Raw genomic sequence first — 20489 nt, 5'->3', positions numbered from 1 at the left:
AAAACGGCGCTTGAGTAGTTCTTCAGTCTTCAACATACCTTTGTGGCCTGCCATCAGATGGTCATGACAGTCTTTCATCGCCTGTACTTGAAGATCTTTTGTAGGCAAAAACAGGGCGGAATTTTGATACGGCAAACCATCCTGAATGGTACGTTGTGAGTTTTCTGCAGCCCAAGTTTCCATTTCAGTGGTAGTCATACTTTTTCGAATTTGCGCTTCGAAGGAACTTTGGGTAATGGCTCCAACAATTTTATCTTGGGGAATTATGGGCTGATTATCAATGATCACTCTACTACTTTTCTTTAGGTTGCGCATCAAGGGCATAACTGGAACACTTCTCTTTTCGCCCTGCGTCTTCACTAGTAAAACGTACTGGCTGTTTGCTATCTTTTCGTTGGGTAGCGTAGCCTTTCTAACTCGAACGCTACTCTTTTGGTCTTGCGCGATATTTCCCTAATGAATTTCTAGTCACGTCTCCTTCCTAGTACAGCGCACCGCTTACTTCAGTTCTCAGAGCATGCACGGACTTCGTACACTAACCTGAAGGTTTTCGAAGTGACGGGAACCGACGCAGCATGACCGATGGCCTCCGCAACGCTCCCTGACTAAACTTTTATCCGACGACTATGAGGTAGGTCTCACTCGGGTGAAGATCTCGGTGAAGTGCGCCTTGAAACGTTAGCGCGCGCTTCACCTGAGCTGCTCAAAACACAAGGAAAGAACTAGACTACTAGACAACAAGTGTTCTGGCGGTCATCTTAGATGTCCAACGTTGCCAGCACACTCTCCAACTCTGGGCACAATTAATCTTTGGGCAAGACCGCTGGGAGAAAGAAGTGGAAGTGATAGCCACAACAGGGCTGCGAGGAGGAAACGTTCCCGTGAGCCCTGAAAGTACCCCCTGCAGTCGTGGTTTAGAAGGAAATTTAGCATGAAAGGCTTTGATCAACCGAGAGGCATGAACATTGGAACTGAGTTCCCAAGAGCGTTCTTCAGGACCATAACCTTTCCAATCAATGAGATAAAAGAGATCATTGTGAATCTTTTTAGAGTCTAAGATTCCTTTGAACGAGATGTGGAAAACCTGGTGGAATTTGGCAGTGCTTGGGAGGAGTAACCGAAATGTAACTGGATTGATAATCTCTGCTATCGGATAAGGACCGATAAAGTGTGGTTGAAATTTGTGAGTACCTTTCAATCTTAAATGTCTTGTACAGAGCCAGACTTTATCCCTCACCTTGAGGTCCGGGTGTTGTCTACGTTTTAAATCTGCAAAATATTTGTATTTATGTTTAGCTGAGGTCAAATTTTGTGTGGCAGTGTGATGAATTCTAGTTAGGTGTTGGGCAAGGTCCTGAACTGCTGGAACATTCACGTTTCCAAAATCTATCAGAGAATTGGGGTGTCTACCATAATTCATAAAGAAGGGCGAATAGCCAGTGGACACATTTTGGGCATTATTGTGAGCGTACTCAGCCGTCCAAAGGAAATCAGGCCAATCACCTTCCTCATCCAGAAGATAAAGTCTGAGATATTGGTCTAACTCTTGGTTGGTTCTCACAGTTTGACCATCGGTTTCAGGAGGGAAACTAGTAGAATAGCGATGGTCAATACCTAGACCCTTAGTGTAGGCTTTCCAGAAATGAGACAGGAATTGTGAACCCCTGTCGGTAATCAAATCTTTGGGAATACCATGAAGGCGAATAATGTTATGATTAAAAAGCTGGGAAAGTTGTTTCGCTGTAGGTGTACCTTTATGGGGTAAGAAATGTGTCATTTTACTAAAGGTATCTACACACACCAAGATAGTGTCAAATCCCTGAGAGGAGGGCAGATCCACTATGAGGTCTAAAGACACTGTGTGCCAAGGGTATGGGGGTGTTGGCAAAGGTTGCAAAAGACCCTTAGGAGCCTGCCTATCGGATTTTCCCTGTGCACAGATCTTGCATCGCAAAACATACTCGCGGATGTCTCGACACATGTAGGGCCACCAAAAACGGCGCTTGAGTAGTTCTTAAGTCTTCAATATACCTTTGTGGCCTGCCATCGGATGGTCATGACAGTCTTTCATCGCCTGTACTTGAAGATCTTTTGTAGGCAAAAACAGGGCGGAATCTTGATACGGCAAACCATCCTGAATGGTACGTTGTGAGTTTTCTGCAGCCCAAGTTTCCATTTCAGTGGTAGTCATACTTTTTCGAATTTGCGCTTCGAAGGAACTTTGGGTAATGGCTCCAACAATTTTATCTTGGGGAATTATGGGCTGATTATCAATGATCACTCTACTACTTTTCTTTAGGTTGCGCATCAAGGGCATAACCGGAACACTTTTCTTTTCGCCCTGCGTCTTCACTAGTAAAACGTACTGGCTGTTCGCTATCTTTTCGTTGGGTAGCGTCGCCTTTCTAACTCGAACGCTACTCTTTTGGTCTTGCGCGATATTTCCCTAATGAATTTCTAGGCACGTCTCCTTCCTAGTACAGCGCACCGCTTACTTCAGTTCTCAGAGCATGCGCGGACTTCGTACACTAACCTGAAGGTTTTCGAAGTGACGGGAACTGACGCAGTATGACCGATGGCCTCCGCAACGCTCCCTGACTAAACTTTTATCCAACGACTATGAGGTAGGTCTCACTCGGGTGAAGCTCTCGGTGAAGTGCGCTTTGGAAAGTTAGCGCGCGCTTCACCTGAGCTGCTCAAAACACAAGGAAAGAACGAGACTGCTAGACAACGAGTGTGCTGGCGGCCATCTTAGATGTCCAACGTTGCCAGCACACTCTCCTACTCCGGGCACAACTAATCTTTGGGCAAGACCGCTGGGAGAAAGAAGTGGAAGTGATATCCACAACAGGACTGCGAGGACGAAACGTTCCCGTGAGCCCTGAAAGTACCCCCTCCAGTCGTGGTTTAGAAGGAAATTTAGCATGAAAGGCTTTGATCAACCGAGAGACATGAACATTGGAACTGAGTTCACAAGAGCGTTCTTCAGGACCATAACCTTTCCAATCAATGAGATAAAAGAGATCATTGTGAATCTTTTTAGAGTCTAAGATTCCTTTGACATTCGTATTCGATTCCACCATCAAGGACCAGAGGGGGAGGTGGGTTTGTCTGTCGTAGGTTCAGATGGACCTTTTTGAGTAACGAGATGTGGAAAACCTGGTGGAATTTGGCAGTGCTTGGGAGGAGTAACCGAAATGTAACTGGATTGATAATCTCTGCTATCGGATAAGGACCGATAAAGCGTGGTTGAAATTTGCGAGTACCTTTCAATCTTAAATGTCTTGTACAGAACCAGACTTTATCCCCCACCTTGAGGTCCGGGTGTTGTCTACGTTTTAAATCTGAAAAATATTTGTATTTATGTTTACCTGAGGTCAAATTAAGTGTGGCAGTGTGATGAATTCTAGTTAGGTGTGTTGGGCAAGGTCCTGAACTGCTGGAACATTCACGTTTCCAAAATCTATCAGAGAATTGGGGTGTCTACCATAATTCATAAAGAAGGGCGAATAGCCAGAGGACACATTTTGGGCATTATTGTGAGCGTACTCAGCCGTCCAAAGGAAATCAGGCCAATCACCTTCCTCATCCAGAAGATAAAGTCTGAGATATTGCTCTAACTCTTGGTTGGTTCTCTCAGTTTGACCATCGGTTTCAGGAGGGAAACTAGTAGAATAGCGATGGTCAATACCTAGACCCTTAGTGTAGGCTTTCCAGAAATGAGACAGGAATTGTGAACCCCTGTCGGTAATCAAAACTTTGGGAATACCATGAAGGCGATTAATGTTATGATTAAAAAGCTGGGAAAGTTGTTTCGCTGTAGGTGTACCTTTATGAGGTAAGAAATGTGTCATTTTACTAAAGGTATCTACACACACCAAGATAGTGTCAAATCCCTGAGAGGAGGGCAGATCCACTATGAGGTCTAAAGACACTGTGTGCCAAGGGTATGGGGGTGTTGGCAAAGGTTGCAAAAGACCCTTAGGAGCCTGCCTATCGGATTTTCCCTGTGCACAGATCTTGCATCGCAAAACATACTCGCGGATGTCTCGACACATGTAGGGCCACCAAAAACGGCGCTTGAGTAGTTCTTAAGTCTTCAATATACCTTTGTGGCCTGCCATCGGATGGTCATGACAGTCTTTCATCGCCTGTACTTGAAGATCTTTTGTAGGCAAAAACAGGGCGGAATCTTGATACGGCAAACCATCCTGAATGGTACGTTGTGAGTTTTCTGCAGCCCAAGTTTCCATTTCAGTGGTAGTCATACTTTTTCGAATTTGCGCTTCGAAGGAACTTTGGGTAATGGCTCCAACAATTTTATCTTGGGGAATTATGGGCTGATTATCAATGATCACTCTACTACTTTTCTTTAGGTTGCGCATCAAGGGCATAACCGGAACACTTTTCTTTTCGCCCTGCGTCTTCACTAGTAAAACGTACTGGCTGTTCGCTATCTTTTCGTTGGGTAGCGTCGCCTTTCTAACTCGAACGCTACTCTTTTGGTCTTGCGCGATATTTCCCTAATGAATTTCTAGGCACGTCTCCTTCCTAGTACAGCGCACCGCTTACTTCAGTTCTCAGAGCATGCGCGGACTTCGTACACTAACCTGAAGGTTTTCGAAGTGACGGGAACTGACGCAGTATGACCGATGGCCTCCGCAACGCTCCCTGACTAAACTTTTATCCAACGACTATGAGGTAGGTCTCACTCGGGTGAAGCTCTCGGTGAAGTGCGCTTTGGAAAGTTAGCGCGCGCTTCACCTGAGCTGCTCAAAACACAAGGAAAGAACGAGACTGCTAGACAACGAGTGTGCTGGCGGCCATCTTAGATGTCCAACGTTGCCAGCACACTCTCCTACTCCGGGCACAACTAATCTTTGGGCAAGACCGCTGGGAGAAAGAAGTGGAAGTGATATCCACAACAGGACTGCGAGGACGAAACGTTCCCGTGAGCCCTGAAAGTACCCCCTCCAGTCGTGGTTTAGAAGGAAATTTAGCATGAAAGGCTTTGATCAACCGAGAGACATGAACATTGGAACTGAGTTCACAAGAGCGTTCTTCAGGACCATAACCTTTCCAATCAATGAGATAAAAGAGATCATTGTGAATCTTTTTAGAGTCTAAGATTCCTTTGACATTCGTATTCGATTCCACCATCAAGGACCAGAGGGGGAGGTGGGTTTGTCTGTCGTAGGTTCAGATGGACCTTTTTGAGTAACGAGATGTGGAAAACCTGGTGGAATTTGGCAGTGCTTGGGAGGAGTAACCGAAATGTAACTGGATTGATAATCTCTGCTATCGGATAAGGACCGATAAAGCGTGGTTGAAATTTGCGAGTACCTTTCAATCTTAAATGTCTTGTACAGAACCAGACTTTATCCCCCACCTTGAGGTCCGGGTGTTGTCTACGTTTTAAATCTGCAAAATATTTGTATTTATGTTTAGCTGAGGTCAAATTAAGTGTGGCAGTGTGATGAATTCTAGTTAGGTGTGTTGGGCAAGGTCCTGAACTGCTGGAACATTCACGTTTCCAAAATCTATCAGAGAATTGGGGTGTCTACCATAATTCATAAAGAAGGGCGAATAGCCAGAGGACACATTTTGGGCATTATTGTGAGCGTACTCAGCCGTCCAAAGGAAATCAGGCCAATCACCTTCCTCATCCAGAAGATAAAGTCTGAGATATTGCTCTAACTCTTGGTTGGTTCTCTCAGTTTGACCATCGGTTTCAGGAGGGAAACTAGTAGAATAGCGATGGTCAATACCTAGACCCTTAGTGTAGGCTTTCCAGAAATGAGACAGGAATTGTGAACCCCTGTCGATAATCAAAACTTTGGGAATACCATGAAGGCGAATAATGTTATGATTAAAAAGCTGGGAAAGTTGTTTCGCTGTAGGTGTACCTTTATGGGGTAAGAAATGTGTCATTTTACTAAAGGTATCTACACACACCAAGATAGTGTCAAATCCCTGAGAGGAGGGCAGATCCACTATGAGGTCTAAAGACACTGTGTGCCAAGGGTATGGGGGTGTTGGCAAAGGTTGCAAAAGACCCTTAGGAGCCTGCCTATCGGATTTTCCCTCTGCACAGATCTTGCATCCCAAAACATACTGACGGATGTCTCGACACATGTAGGGCCACCAAAAACGGCACTTGAGTAGTTCTTAAGTCTTCAATATACCTTTGTGGCCTGCCATCGGATGGTCATGACAGTCTTTCATCGCCTGTACTTGAAGATCTTTTGTAGGCAAAAAAAACAGGGTGGAACCTTGATACAGCAAACCATCCTGAATGGTACGTTGTGAGTTTTCTGCAGCCCAAGTTTCCATTTCAGTGGTAGTCATACTTTTTCGAATTTGCGCTTCGAAGGAACTTTGGGTAATGGCTCCAACAATTTTATCTTGGGAAATTATGGGCTGATTATCAATGATCGCTCTACTACTTTTCTTTAGGTTGCGCATCAAGGGCATAACCGGAACACTACTCTTTTCGCCCTGCACCTTCACTAGTAAAACGTACTGGCTGTTCGCTATCTTTTCGTTGGGTAGCGTCGCCTTTCTAACTCGAACGCTACTCTTTTGGTCTTGTGCGATATTTCCCTAATGAATTTCTAGTCACGTCTCCTTCCTAGTACAACGCACGGCTTACTTCAGTTCTCAGAGCATGCGCGGACTTCGTACACTAACCTGAAGGTTTTCAAAGTGACGGGAACAGACGCAGGATGACCGACGGCCTCCGCAACGCTACCTGACTAAACTTTTATCCGACGACTATGAGGTAGGTCTCACTCGGGTGAAGCTCTCGGTGAAGTGCGCCTTGGAACATTAGCGCACACTTCACCTGAGCTGCTCAAAACACAAGGAAAGAACTAGACTGCAAAACAACGAGTGTGCTGGCGGCCATCTTAGATGTCCAACGTTGCCAGCACACTCTCCAACTTCGGGCACAACTAATCTTTGGGCAAGACCGCTGGGAGAAAGAAGTGGAAGTGATAGCCACAACAGGGCTGCGAGGAGGAAACCTCCCGTGAGCCCTGACAGTACCCCCTCCCAACGGGGTTTCCTCCAGTCGTGGTTTAGAAGGAAATTTAGCATGAAAGGCTTTGATCAACCGAGGGGCATGAACATTGGAACTGAGTTCCCAAGAGCATTCTTCAGGACCATAACCTTTCCAATCAATGAGATAAAAGAGATCATTGTGAATCTTTTTAGAGTCTAAGATTCCTTTGACATTCGTATTCGATTCCACCATCAAGAACCAGAGGGGGAGGTGGGTTTGTCTGTTGTAGGTTCAGATGGACCTTTTTGAGTAACGAGATGTGGAAAACCTGGTGGAATTTGGCAGTGCTTGGGAGGAGTAACCAAAATGTAACTGGATTGATAATCTCTGCTATCGGATAAGGACCGATAAAGCGTGGTTGAAATTTGCGAGTACCTTTCAATCTTAAATGTCTTGTACAGAGCCAGACTTTATCCCTCACCTTGAGGTCCGGGTGTTGTCTACGTTTTAAATCTGCAAAATATTTGTATTTATGTTTAGCTGAGGTCAAATTTTGTGTGGCAGTGTGATGAATTCTAGTTAGGTGTTGGGCAAGGTCCTGAACTGCTGGAACATTCACGTTTCCAAAATCTATCAGAGAATTGGGGTGTCTACCATAATTCATAAAGAAGGGCGAATAGCCAGTGGACACATTTTGGGCATTATTGTGAGCGTACTCAGCCGTCCAAAGGAAATCAGGCCAATCACCTTCCTCATCCAGAAGATAAAGTCTGAGATATTGCTCTAACTCTTGGTTGGTTCTCTCAGTTTGACCATCGGTTTCAGGAGGGAAACTAGTAGAATAGCGATGGTCAATACCTAGACCCTTAGTGTAGGCTTTCCAGAAATGAGACAGGAATTGTGAACCCCTGTCGGTAATCAAAACTTTGGGAATACCATGAAGGCGAATAATGTTATGATTAAAAAGCTGGGAAAGTTCTTTCGCTGTAGGTGTACCTTTATGGGGTAAGAAATGTGTCATTTTACTAAAGGTATCTACACACACCAAGATAGTGTCAAATGCCTGAGAGGAGGGCAGATCCACTATGAGGTCTAAAGACACTGTGTGCCAAGGGTATGGGGGTGTTGGCAAAGGTTGCAAAAGACCCTTAGGAGCCTGCCTATCGGATTTTCCCTCTGCACAGATCTTGCATACCATAACATACTGACGGATGTCTCGACACATGTAGGGCCACCAAAAACGGCACTTGAGTAGTTCTTAAGTCTTCAATATACCTTTGTGGCCTGCCATCGGATGGTCATGACAGTCTTTCATCGCCTGTACTTGAAGATCTTTTGTAGGCAAAAACAGGGTGGAACCTTGATACAGCAAACCATCCTGAATGGTACGTTGTGAGTTTTCTGCAGCCCAAGTTTCCATTTCAGTGGTAGTCATACTTTTTCGAATTTGCGCTTCGAAGGAACTTTGGGTAATGGCTCCAACAATTTTATCTTGGGAAATTATGGGCTGATTATCAATGATCACTCTACTACTTTTCTTTAGGTTGCGCATCAAGGGCATAGCCGGAACACTACTCTTTTTGCCCTGCGCCTTCACTAATAAAACGTACTGGCTGTTCGCTATCTTTTCGTTGGGTAGCGTCGCCTTTCTAGCTCGAACGCTACTCTTTTGGTCTTGTGCGATATTTCCCTAATGAATTTCTAGTCACGTCTCCTTCCTAGTACAGCGCACCGCTTACTTCAGTTCTCAGAGCATGCACGGACTTCGTACACTAACCTGAAGGTTTTCGAAGTGACGGGAACCGACGCAGGATGACCGACGGCCCCCGCAACGCTCCCTGACTAAACTTTTATCCGACGACTATAAGGTAGGTCTCACTCGGGTGAAGCTCTCGGTGAAGTGCGCCTTGGAACATTAGCGCGCGCTTCACCTGAGCTGCTCAAAACACAAGGAAAGAACTAGACTGCTAGACAACGAGTCTGCTAGCGGCCATCTTAGATGTCCAACATTGCCAGCATACTCTCCAACTCCGGGCACAACTAATCTTTGGGCAAGACCGCTGGGAGAAAGAAGTGGAAGTGATAGCCACAACAGGGCTGCGAGGAGGAAACCTCCCGTGAGCCCTGACAGTATCCCCTCCCAACGGGGTTTCCTCCAGTCGTGGTTTAGAAGGAAATTTAGCATGAAAGGCTTTGATCAACCGAGGGGCATGAACATTGGAACTGAGTTCCCAAGAGAGTTCTTCAGGACCATAACCTTTCCAATCAATGAGATAAAAGAGATCATTGTGAATCTTTTTAGAGTCCAAGATTCCTTTGACATTCGTATTCGATTCCACCATCAAGAACCAGAGGGAGAGGTGGGTTTGTGTGTCGTAGGTTCGGATGGACCTTTTTGAGTAACGAGATGTGGAAAACTGGGTGGAATTTGGCAGTGCTTGGGAGGAGTAACCGAAATGTAACTGGATTGATAAACTCTGCTATCGGATAAGGACCGATAAAGCGTGGTTGAAATTTGCGAGTACCTTTCAATCTTAAATGTCTTGTACAGAGCCAGACTTTATCCCTCACCTTGAGGTCCGGGTGTTGTCTACGTTTTAAATCTGCAAAATATTTGTATTTATGTTTAGCTGAGGTCAAATTTTGTGTGGCAGTGTGATGAATTCTAGTTAGGTGTTGGGCAAGGTCCTGAACAGCTGGAACATTCACGTTTCCAAAATCTATCAGAGAATTGGGGTGTCTACCATAATTCATAAAGAAGGGCGAATAGCCAGTGGACACATTTTGGGCATTATTGTGAGAGTACTCAGCCGTCCAAAGGAAATCAGGCCAATCACCTTCCTCATCCAGAAGATAAAGTCTGAGATATTGCTCTAACTCTTGGTTGGTTCTCTCAGTTTGACCATCGGTTTCAGGAGGGAAACTAGTAGAATAGCGATGGTCAATACCTAGACCCTTAGTGTAGGCTTTCCAGAAATGAGACAGGAATTGTGAACCCCTGTCGATAATCAAAACTTTGGGAATACCATGAAGGCGAATAATGTTATGATTAAAAAGCTGGGAAAGATGTTTCGCTGTAGGTGTACCTTTATGGGGTAAGAAATGTGTCATTTTACTAAAGGTATCTACACACACCAAGATAGTGTCAAATCCCTGAGAGGAGGGCAGATCCACTATGAGGTCTAAAGACACTGTGTGCCAAGGGTATGGGGGTGTTGGCAAAGGTTGCAAAAGACCCTTAGGAGCCTGCCTATCGGATTTTCCCCGTGCACAGATCTTGCATCCCAAAACATACTGACGGATGTCTCGACACATGTAGGGCCACCAAAAACGGCGCTTGAGTAGTTCTTAAGTCTTCAATATACCTTTGTGGCCTGCCATCGGATGGTCATGACAGTCTTTCATCGCCTGTACTTGAAGATCTTTTGTAGGCAAAAAAAACAGGGTGGAACCTTGATACAGCAAACCATCCTGAATGGTACGTTGTGAGTTTTCTGCAGCCCAAGTTTCCATTTCAGTGGTAGTCATACTTTTTCGAATTTGCGCTTCGAAGGAACTTTGGGTAATGGCTCCAACAGTTTTATCTTGGGAAATTATGGGCTGATTATCAATGATCGCTCTACTACTTTTCTTTAGGTTGCGCATCAAGGGCATAACCGGAACACTACTCTTTTCGCCCTGCATCTTCACTAGTAAAACGTACTGGCTGTTCGCTATCTTTTCGTTGGGTAGCGTCGCCTTTGTAACTCGGACGCTACTCTTTTGGTCTTGTGCGATATTTCCCTAATGAATTTCTAGTCACGTCTCCTTCCTAGTACAGCGCACGGCTTACTTCAGTTCTCAGAGCATGCGCGGACTTCGTACACTAACCTGAAGGTTTTCAAAGTGACGGGAACAGACGCAGGATGACCGACGGCCTCCGCAACGCTACCTGACTAAACTTTTATCCGACGACTATGAGGTAGGTCTCACTCGGGTGAAGCTCTCGGTGAAGTGCGCCTTGGAACATTAGCGCACACTTCACCTGAGCTGCTCAAAACACAAGGAAAGAACTAGACTGCAAAACAACGAGTGTGCTGGCGGCCATCTTAGATGTCCAACGTTGCCAGCACACTCTCCAACTCCGGGCACAACTAATCTTTGGGCAAGACCGCTGGGAGAAAGAAGTGGAAGTGATAGCCACAACAGGGCTGCGAGGAGGAAACCTCCCGTGGGCCCTGACAGTACCCCCTCCCAACGGGGTTTCCTCCAGTCGTGGTTTAGAAGGAAATTTAGCATGAAAGGCTTTGATCAACCGAGGGGCATGAACATTGGAACTGAGTTCCCAAGAGCGTTCTTCAGGACCATAACCTTTCCAATCAATGAGATAAAAGAGATCATTGTGAATCTTTTTAGAGTCTAAGATTCCTTTGACATTCGTATTCGATTCCACCATCAAGAACCAGAGGGGGAGGTGGGTTTGTCTGTTGTAGGTTCAGATGGACCTTTTTGAGTAACGAGATGTGGAAAACCTGGTGGAATTTGGCAGTGCTTGGGAGGAGTAACCGAAATGTAACTGGATTGATAATCTCTGCTATCGGATAAGGACCGATAAAGCGTGGTTGAAATTTGCGAGTACCTTTCAATCTTAAATGTCTTGTACAGAGCCAGACTTTATCCCTCACCTTGAGGTCCGGGTGTTGTCTACGTTTTAAATCTGCAAAATATTTGTATTTATGTTTAGCTGAGGTCAAATTTTGTGTGGCAGTGTGATGAATTCTAGTTAGGTGTTGGGCAAGGTCCTGAACTGCTGGAACATTCACGTTTCCAAAATCTATCAGAGAATTGGGGTGTCTACCATAATTCATAAAGAAGGGCGAATAGCCAGTGGACACATTTTGGGCATTATTGTGAGAGTACTCAGCCGTCCAAAGGAAATCAGGCCAATCACCTTCCTCATCCAGAAGATAAAGTCTGAGATATTGCTCTAACTCTTGGTTGGTTCTCTCAGTTTGACCATCGGTTTCAGGAGGGAAACTAGTAGAATAGCGATGGTCAATACCTAGACCCTTAGTGTAGGCTTTCCAGAAATGAGACAGGAATTGTGAACCCCTGTCGATAATCAAAACTTTGGGAATACCATGAAGGCGAATAATGTTATGATTAAAAAGCTGGGAAAGTTGTTTCGCTGTAGGTGTACCTTTATGGGGTAAGAAATGTGTCATTTTACTAAAGGTATCTACACACACCAAGATAGTGTCAAATCCCTGAGAGGAGGGCAGATCCACTATGAGGTCTAAAGACACTGTGTGCCAAGGGTATGGGGGTGTTGGCAAAGGTTGCAAAAGACCCTTAGGAGCCTGCCTATCGGATTTTCCACTGTGCACAGATCTTGCATCCCAAAACATACTGACGGATGTCTCGACACATGTAGGGCCACCAAAAACGGCGCTTGAGTAGTTCTTAAGTCTTCAATATACCTTTGTGGCCTGCCATCGGATGGTCATGACAGTCTTTCATCGCCTGTACTTGAAGATCTTTTGTAGGCAAAAACAGGGTGGAACCTTGATACAGAAAACCTTCCTGAATGGTACGTTGTGAGTTTTCTGCAGCCCAAGTTTCCATTTCAGTGGTAGTCATACTTTTTCGAATTTGCGCTTCGAAGGAACTTTGGGTAATGGCTCCAACAATTTTATCTTTGGAAATTATGGGCTGATTATCAATGATCACTCTACTACTTTTCTTTAGGTTGCGCATCAAGGGCATAACCGGAACACTAGTCTTTTCGCCCTGCACCTTCACTAGTAAAACGTACTGGCTGTTCGCTATCTTTTCATTGGGTAGCGTCGCCTTTCTAACTCGAACGCTACTCTTTTGGTCTTGTGCGATATTTCCCTAATGAATTTCTAGTCACGTCTCCTTCCTAGTACAGCGCACCGCTTACTTCAGTTCTCAGAGCATACGCGGACTTCGTACACTAACCTGAAGGTTTTCAAAGTGACGGGAACAGACACAGGATGACCGACGGCCTCCGCAACGCTACCTGACTAAACTTTTATCCGACGACTATGAGGTAGGTCTCACTCGGGTGAAGCTCTCGGTGAAGTGCGCCTTGGAACATTAGCGCACGCTTCACCTGAGCTGCTCAAAACACAAGGAAAGAACTAGACTGCAAAACAACGAGTGTGCTGGCGGCCATCTTAGATGTCCAACGTTGCCAGCACACTCTCCAACTCCGGGCACAACTAATCTTTGGGCAAGACCGCTGGGAGAAAGAAGTGGAAGTGATAGCCACAACAGGGCTGCGAGGAGGAAACCTCCCGTGAGCCCTGACAGTACCCCTCCCAACGGGCTTTCCTCCAGTCGTGGTTTAGAAGGAAATTTAGCAGGAAAGGCTTTGATCAACCGAGGGGCATGAACATTGGAACTGAGTTCCCAAGAGAGTTCTTCAGGACCATAACCTTTCCAATCAATGAGATAAAAGAGATCATTGTGAATCTTTTTAGAGTCTAAGATTCCTTTGACATTCGTATTCGATTCCACCATCAAGAACCAGAGGGGGAGGTGGGTTTGTCTGTCGTAGGTTCGGATGGACCTTTTTGAGTAACGAGATGTGGAAAACTGGGTGGAATTTGGCAGTACTTGGGAGGAGTAACCAAAATGTAACTGGATTGATAAACTCTGCTATCGGATAAGGACCGATAAAGCGTGGTTGAAATTTGCGAGTACCTTTCAATCTTAAATGTCTTGTACAGAGCCAGACTTTATCCCTCACCTTGAGGTCCGGGTGTTGTCTACGTTTTAAATCTGCAAAATATTTGTATTTATGTTTAGCTGAGGTCAAATTTTGTGTGGCAGTGTGATGAATTCTAGTTAGGTGTTGGGCAAGGTCCTGAACTGCTGGAACATTCACGTTTCCAAAATCTATCAGAGAATTGGGGTGTCTACCATAATTCATAAAGAAGGGCGAATAGCCAGTGGACACAGTTTGGGCATTATTGTGAGCGTACTCAGCCGTCCAAAGGAAATCAGGCCAATCACCTTCCTCATCCAGAAGATAAAGTCTGAGATATTGCTCTAACACTTGGTTGGTTCTCTCAGTTTGACCATCGGTTTCAGGATGGAAACTAGTAGAATAGCAATAGTCAATACCTAGACCCTTAGTGTAGGCTTTCCAGAAATGAGACTGGAATTGTGAACCCCTGTCGGTAATCAAAACTTTGGGAATACCATGAAGGCGAATAATATTATGATTAAAAAGCTGGGAAAGTTGTTTCGCTGTAGGTGTACCTTTATGGGGTAAGAAATGTGTCATTTTACTAAAGGTATCTACACACACCAAGATAGTGTCAAATCCCTGAGAGGAGGGCAGATCCACTATGAGGTCTAAAGACACTGTGTGCCAAGGGTATGGGGGTGTTGGCAAACGTTGCAAAAGACCCTTAGGATCCTGCCTATCGGATTTTCCCCGTGCACAGATCTTGCATCCAAAACATACTGACGGATGTCTCGACACATGTAGGGCCACCAAAAACGGAGCTTGAGTAGTTCTTCAGTCTTCAATATACCTTTGTGGCCTGCCATCGGATGGTCATGACAGTCTTTCATCGCCTGTACTTGAAGATCTTTTGTAGGCAAAAACAGGGCGGAATCTTGATACGGAAAACCATCCTGAATGGTACGTTGTGAGTTTTCTGCAGCCCAAGTTTCCATTTCAGTGGTAGTCATACTTTTTCGAATTTGCGCTTCGAAGGAACTTTGGGTAATGGCTCCAACAATTTTATCTTGGGGAATTATGGGCTGATTATCAATGATCACTCTACTACTTTTCTTTAGGTTGCGCATCAAGGGCATAACCGGAACACTACTCTTTTGGCCCTGCGCCTTCACTAGTAAAAAGTACTGGCTGTTCGCTATCTTTTCGTTGGGTAGCGTCGCCTTTCTAACTCGAACGCTACTCATTTGGTCTTGCGCGATATTTCCCTAATGAATTTCCAGTCACGTCTCCTTCCTAGTACAGCGCACCGCTTACTTCAGTTCTCAGAGCATGCACGGACTTCGTACACTAACCTGAAGGTTTTCGAAGTGACGGGAACCGACGCAGGATGACCGACGGCCCCCGCAACGCTCCCTGACTAAACTTTTATCCGACGACTATAAGGTAGGTCTCACTCGGGAGAAGCTCTCGGTGAAGTGCGCCTTGGAACATTAGCGCGCGCTTCACCTGAGCTGCTCAAAACACAAGGAAAGAACTAGACTGCTAGACAACGAGTCTGCTAGCGGCCATCTTAGATGTCCAACATTGCCAGCACACTCTTCAACTCCGGACACAACTAATCTTTGGGCAAGACCGCTGGGAGAAAGAAGTGGAAGTGATAGCCACAACCTTTATGGGGTAAGAAATGTGTAATTTTACTAAAGGTATTTACACACACCAAGATAGTGTCAAATCCCTGAGAGGAGGGCAGATCCACTATGAGGCTAAAGACACTGTGTGCCAAGGGTATGGGGGTGTTGGCAAAGGTTGCAAAAGACCCTTAGGAGCCTGCCTATCGGATTTTCCCCATGCACAGATCTCGCATCCCAAAACATACTGAGGGATGTCTCAACACATGTAGGGCCACCAAAAACGGCGCTTGAGTAGTTCTTCAGTCTTCAATATACCTTTGTGGCCTGCCATCGGATGGTCATGACAGTCTTTCATCGCCTGTACTTGAAGATCTTTTGTAGGCAAAAACAGGGCGGAATCTTGATACGGCAAACCATCCTGAATGGTACCTTGTGAGTTTTTTGCACCCCAAGTTTCCATTTCACATTTCAGTGGTAGTCATACTTTTTCGAATTTGAGCTTCGAAGGAACTTTGGGTAATGGCTCCAACGATTTTATCTTGGGGAATTATGGGCTGATTATTAATGATCACTCTGTGGTTGTCCATATCCAATCTGGAGAGGGCATCCGCTTTTCCATTTTTTGCACCAGGGCGAAAGGTGATGACAAAATGAAGTCTGCAAAGTAAAGCGACCAACGCAATTGACGTGGGGTAAGGGTGCGGGCTGAGCGTAAAAAATTTAAATTACGATGGTCCGTGAAAACTGTCACAGTATGTTTAGCACCCATCAAATAATGTCGTCAGTCTTGTTTTTCTTTTTTCTGTATTCCTGTTCACTCTACTCTCCTATGGATGTGCCCTGTAAAACTCAGATTATTTCAACTAATCAGGAGTATCTGTAGCTATCGAGTTTTACAGGGGGAATAAGATTCTATGACTTGTGTAATTATTTCTAATTGATTGACTATAAACTGTGCCGGCTTATCTTCTGCTTCCTGACTTGAGTAGCGCTGAACTAACTGAAGCGCTACCTTAGATTCTTGCAATGACTGGTTTAATATTAGCGAGTTGTTCACTATCTTTGAGGAATGTAGCTTAGTTTGATTAGAACACTACTTTTCTTTAGGTTGCGCATGAAGGGCATAACCGGAACACTACTCTTTTCACCCTGCGCTTTCACCAGTAAAACGCACAGGCTGTTCGCTATCTTTTCCGTTGGGTAGCGTCGCCTTTCTAACTCGAACGCTACTCTTTTGGTCTTGCGCGATATTTCCCGAATGAATTTCCAGTCACATCTCCTTCCTAGTACAGAGCACCGCTTACTTCAGTTCTCAGAGCATGCGCGGACTTCGTACACTAACCTGAGGTTTTTCGAAGTGACGGGAACTGACGCAGGATGACCGACGGCCTCCGCAACGCTCGCTGACTAAACTTTTATCCAACGACTATGAGGTAGGTCTCACTCGGGTGAAGCTCTCGGTGAAGTGCGCCTTGAAACGTTAGCGCGCGCTTCACCTGAGCTGCTCAAAACACAAGGAAAGAACTAGACTGCTAGACAACGAGTGTGCTAGCGGCCATCTTAGATGTCCAACATTGCCAGCACACTCTTCAACTCCGGACACAACTAATCTTTGGGCAAGACCGCTGGGAGAAAGAAGTGGAAGTGATAGCCACAACAGGGCTGCGAGGAGGAAACCTCCCGTGAGCCCTGACCTGGTGGCTGGGAGCGCTGCGTAGAGTAGGTTTTTTGTCAGGGCCTAGTGGTAGTTTGAGGCAGGTAGTATTTTACTTTGTGCATTGGCGGAGTTTTATGGTTGGCAGGATGTCAGGAGAGGACTATTGTGTGCTGGAGGCAGTGAGACTGCTGAGTGAGGCCAGCTGGCTCGATCTATTGATGCCTCCAATGCCACGCACCCGGTGAGGTGCGCGTCGGCCGGAGTAGCGGCCACTGTCGCGGCTTTTTCACCCCCCCCCCGGAAAGCAGGCAAGGCCAAGGTGAGTCTCAGGGGCCGCGCGGATGCCAGGAGTGCGGCCCGATGGGTGTTGCGGTCGCTCGTGGGGACACGGGAGGTGTGGGGGCTTCAGTGGCAAGGGGGAGGGGTCCCACATGGGGGAGCGTGTCTGGCGTCTCCCCGCCGGGGTCGCGTGTGGTTGGGGGCCGCTCATATGCGAGAGGAGCGGCCCCGTGTACGGAGAGTATTGAAAGCACTGCCCCAGGTTATGAGGAGACGCGTCCAGGGAGCGGGGGGGCCCTTGATTTTATGCCGCAATCTAGTGGGAAGGCCCGGCAGGGGAGCGTGTCGCACATATCCCCACCGCCATCCCAGGCTGATAGGGGCCGCTCCTATGCACGGAGAGCAGCCCAAGGGGATCTGGGAATGTGCGGCAGCGTGAGGAGAGGGCGGGAGGGGCTCTGGCTCGTCTGTTTGAAGAGGGGCAGTTGGAGGTGGAGAGTGGGGGTAGCCAGGCCGTGCAGTTTGCTGTGCATGGAGGAAGGGGGCCTGTGCAGATGGCTTAGGAGAAGCCCCTTAGCAAGGTAGGCGCAGGGGCTGAGGATCAGGCAGGCACATTGGGGGGGTTGGTGGGGTCTGCTACGGCGGAGCAGGTGGGGTGGGGCAGAGGGGGCGTTTCCCCTTTGTTGATTGAGTCTGAGGGGAGTGAGAGAGACTGGGATGGCCTGGATTTTTTTTCATCGTGGGCAGAGGGGGTTGCGGGGGCGTGAGGCGATGGTGGGTTGGAGGAGTACCGCCGGGGAGTGGGGTCGGAGGTTTTAGGGGAAGGGGTCGGGGTTGTCTCAACTGACGGTGCCGGTGGAGGGGCGCAGGGGGGGTTGGGTCAGGTTCAGGGGGACGAGGAGACTGGGCCGAGTTGGGTGGGCAGCCAGGGTGCAGTGGGTTTGGATTGGAGTGAGGGGGAGGAGGAGTTTTGGGACAGGGAGGGGTTGGTGGATCTTAGTGCGGTGGGGCAGGCCTGGGTTGCTAGCACATTAGGTGGTGGTAGGAAGGGGAGTTGTGATGGGCCCAGCACAGCAGACCATGCTTTTCTTTTGCAGGCGGCGGAGCGATGCGGGGTACCAGACTTGGCAGGGCTGGAAGCGGCCCGTTGGCACCAAGGAGAAGGGAGGGTGGAGCCTCGGGTGGCGTACACAGTACCGGCGGTCGATCCCATTGCGGCTGGCACAAGTAGGCCCAGGGCGGGCTCGCCGGCCCCAACACCCACTGGGCCTCAACAGTCCGGGGGGGACAACGCCGAAGGAGGAGCGACGACGGAGATGTGTTGTGTGTTGCTAGGAGGGTGCATTCTGTGCCCCAAGCGGGGGAGGCCAGTGGTGCTAGGCAGGAAGAGCTGGATTACGAGGAGGATTGTAAGGAGGAGGGACAGTTGCGGGATGTTGAAGTTGAGGGAGAGGGGGGCCGAGTAATGCTGTGCATAGTGTTTTGCAGGTGTCACAATGCCAGGCGAGGCCCACGGGTCGGACATCGCACTGGGAGGAGAGGTCGGCCCCTCTGCCAGGACACACAGTAGAGTGGCGGGCGGAATCCTTGGCGCCAGGTAAACAGTCAGCGCGCTTGTGTCCTGTAATGGTGTGGGTGGGCCTGACAGGGAGGAGGGGTGGGGGGTAGGTTGAGCAAGGGTACCTATGTGGTGGATGTAGGGGTAGGAACGGAGGACCCAGGTAAGGGGTCAGTGGAGGGCACAGGTAAGGCGTCTGTAAGCACGGAGGACAGCATGATGGATAATAAGGTGACGGTAAAGATTCCAACAGGGGAGGCGGAGACTAAATTAGAGAGTAAGGAGTTGAAAATTAAACGGTTGCCATACATTGGCGTTACTAAGCCATTGGGCGCCCATTTGAAGTTGTCTACCAAGGAACGTATATGGAAGGGGGAATATGTTGAAATGCTTAAACTCCTCCACAGAGAAGTTCAGGCAAAGAGGGGTCTAAAGAAGAGGAGTTGGCAAAACGGCCGAAGGTGCCTTTGACGATTGAGAATTGGACGGCGGCGTTCCTTATATATGCCAGCGTATACTGTGAAAAATACCCTGAAAGGTCTGTGGCCATGTTCAAGTACATGGACGTGATTAGGAAGGCACAGATTACTGGGGGTGGGTATGCCTGGGCGCAATATGATGAGGAGTTTCGGGCATGCATGGCGTGGGACCCGGAGGCTAAATGGGGTGAGCAGGACACAGACTTGTGGCAACACACTATGGGCTTAGCTGGGTCTGGGAAAACCATTTTCACGGCCAGCGGTCTCCCACTCGTTTATCGGCCCTTTTGGGGGGGCCCCACCCGAGGAGGGGTGGGGGGAGCAGGAAGGGGCCAGCCTGGGTCAAAAGGGGCTTGTTGGGATTACAACAAGGGTTTGTGCACTCTGGAGTACTGCCGTTTCAGGCACGACTGCTCAGGGTGTGGGGTTAGGCATGCGTTGGTCAATTGCTGGGGGGGGTGGCCAGGTTTAGCAGCAAGGGACACAGCAGTGGCAGGCAGGGGGTTTCAAGACAGGGGGGCAGCAGCAGCAGCTCGCGGGAGGGCGAGGAGCTAAGGGGCCTGGGCCAAAGGGCTCGTACTCCGGTTAAGGTGGACATTTTGATTGCAGCCTTACAGGGATATACTGACGTGGAGGCTGCGGAACGTTTGAGGGTGGGGTTTCTGGAAAGTTTCAGACTGGGGTACGACGGACCTAGGACAAGACGGTGGGCAGACAATTTGAAATCGGCCAGAAAAGCTGGATAAGGAAGTGCGTGAGGGCCGCATGCCGGGGCCCTTTGAGGATTGGCCTCTAAAAAATGTGATTGTGTCACCCATTGGAGTGGTGCCTAAAAAAGAACAAGGACAGGTTCGCCTAATACATAATTTGTCGTGGCCTGAAGGAGGTTCGGTGAATGATTTCATCGACGAGCGGGAGGCCGCTGTATCATATTCATCTGTTGACGTAGCCATGTCACTGGTAGTGACCGTGGGCGCAATGGCGATGATGGCAAAGTGCGACATAAAGTCGGCTTTCCGGCTGCTTACAGTCCACCCAGATGATTGGGATCTTTTGGGTATCCAGTTTAAGGGTCACTGGTACGTTGACAAAGCATTGCCGATGGGCTGTTCTATATCTTGCGCACTTTTTGAGTGTTTCAGCACGTTCCTACAATGGTTGTTTATGGAACGGACGGGTCACCAA

This window comes from Triturus cristatus, chromosome 6 (assembly GCF_964204655.1).
Source record: "Triturus cristatus chromosome 6, aTriCri1.1, whole genome shotgun sequence".
Taxonomy (NCBI): Eukaryota; Metazoa; Chordata; class Amphibia; order Caudata; family Salamandridae; genus Triturus; species Triturus cristatus.
Note: the sequence above shows the minus strand (reverse complement) of the source record.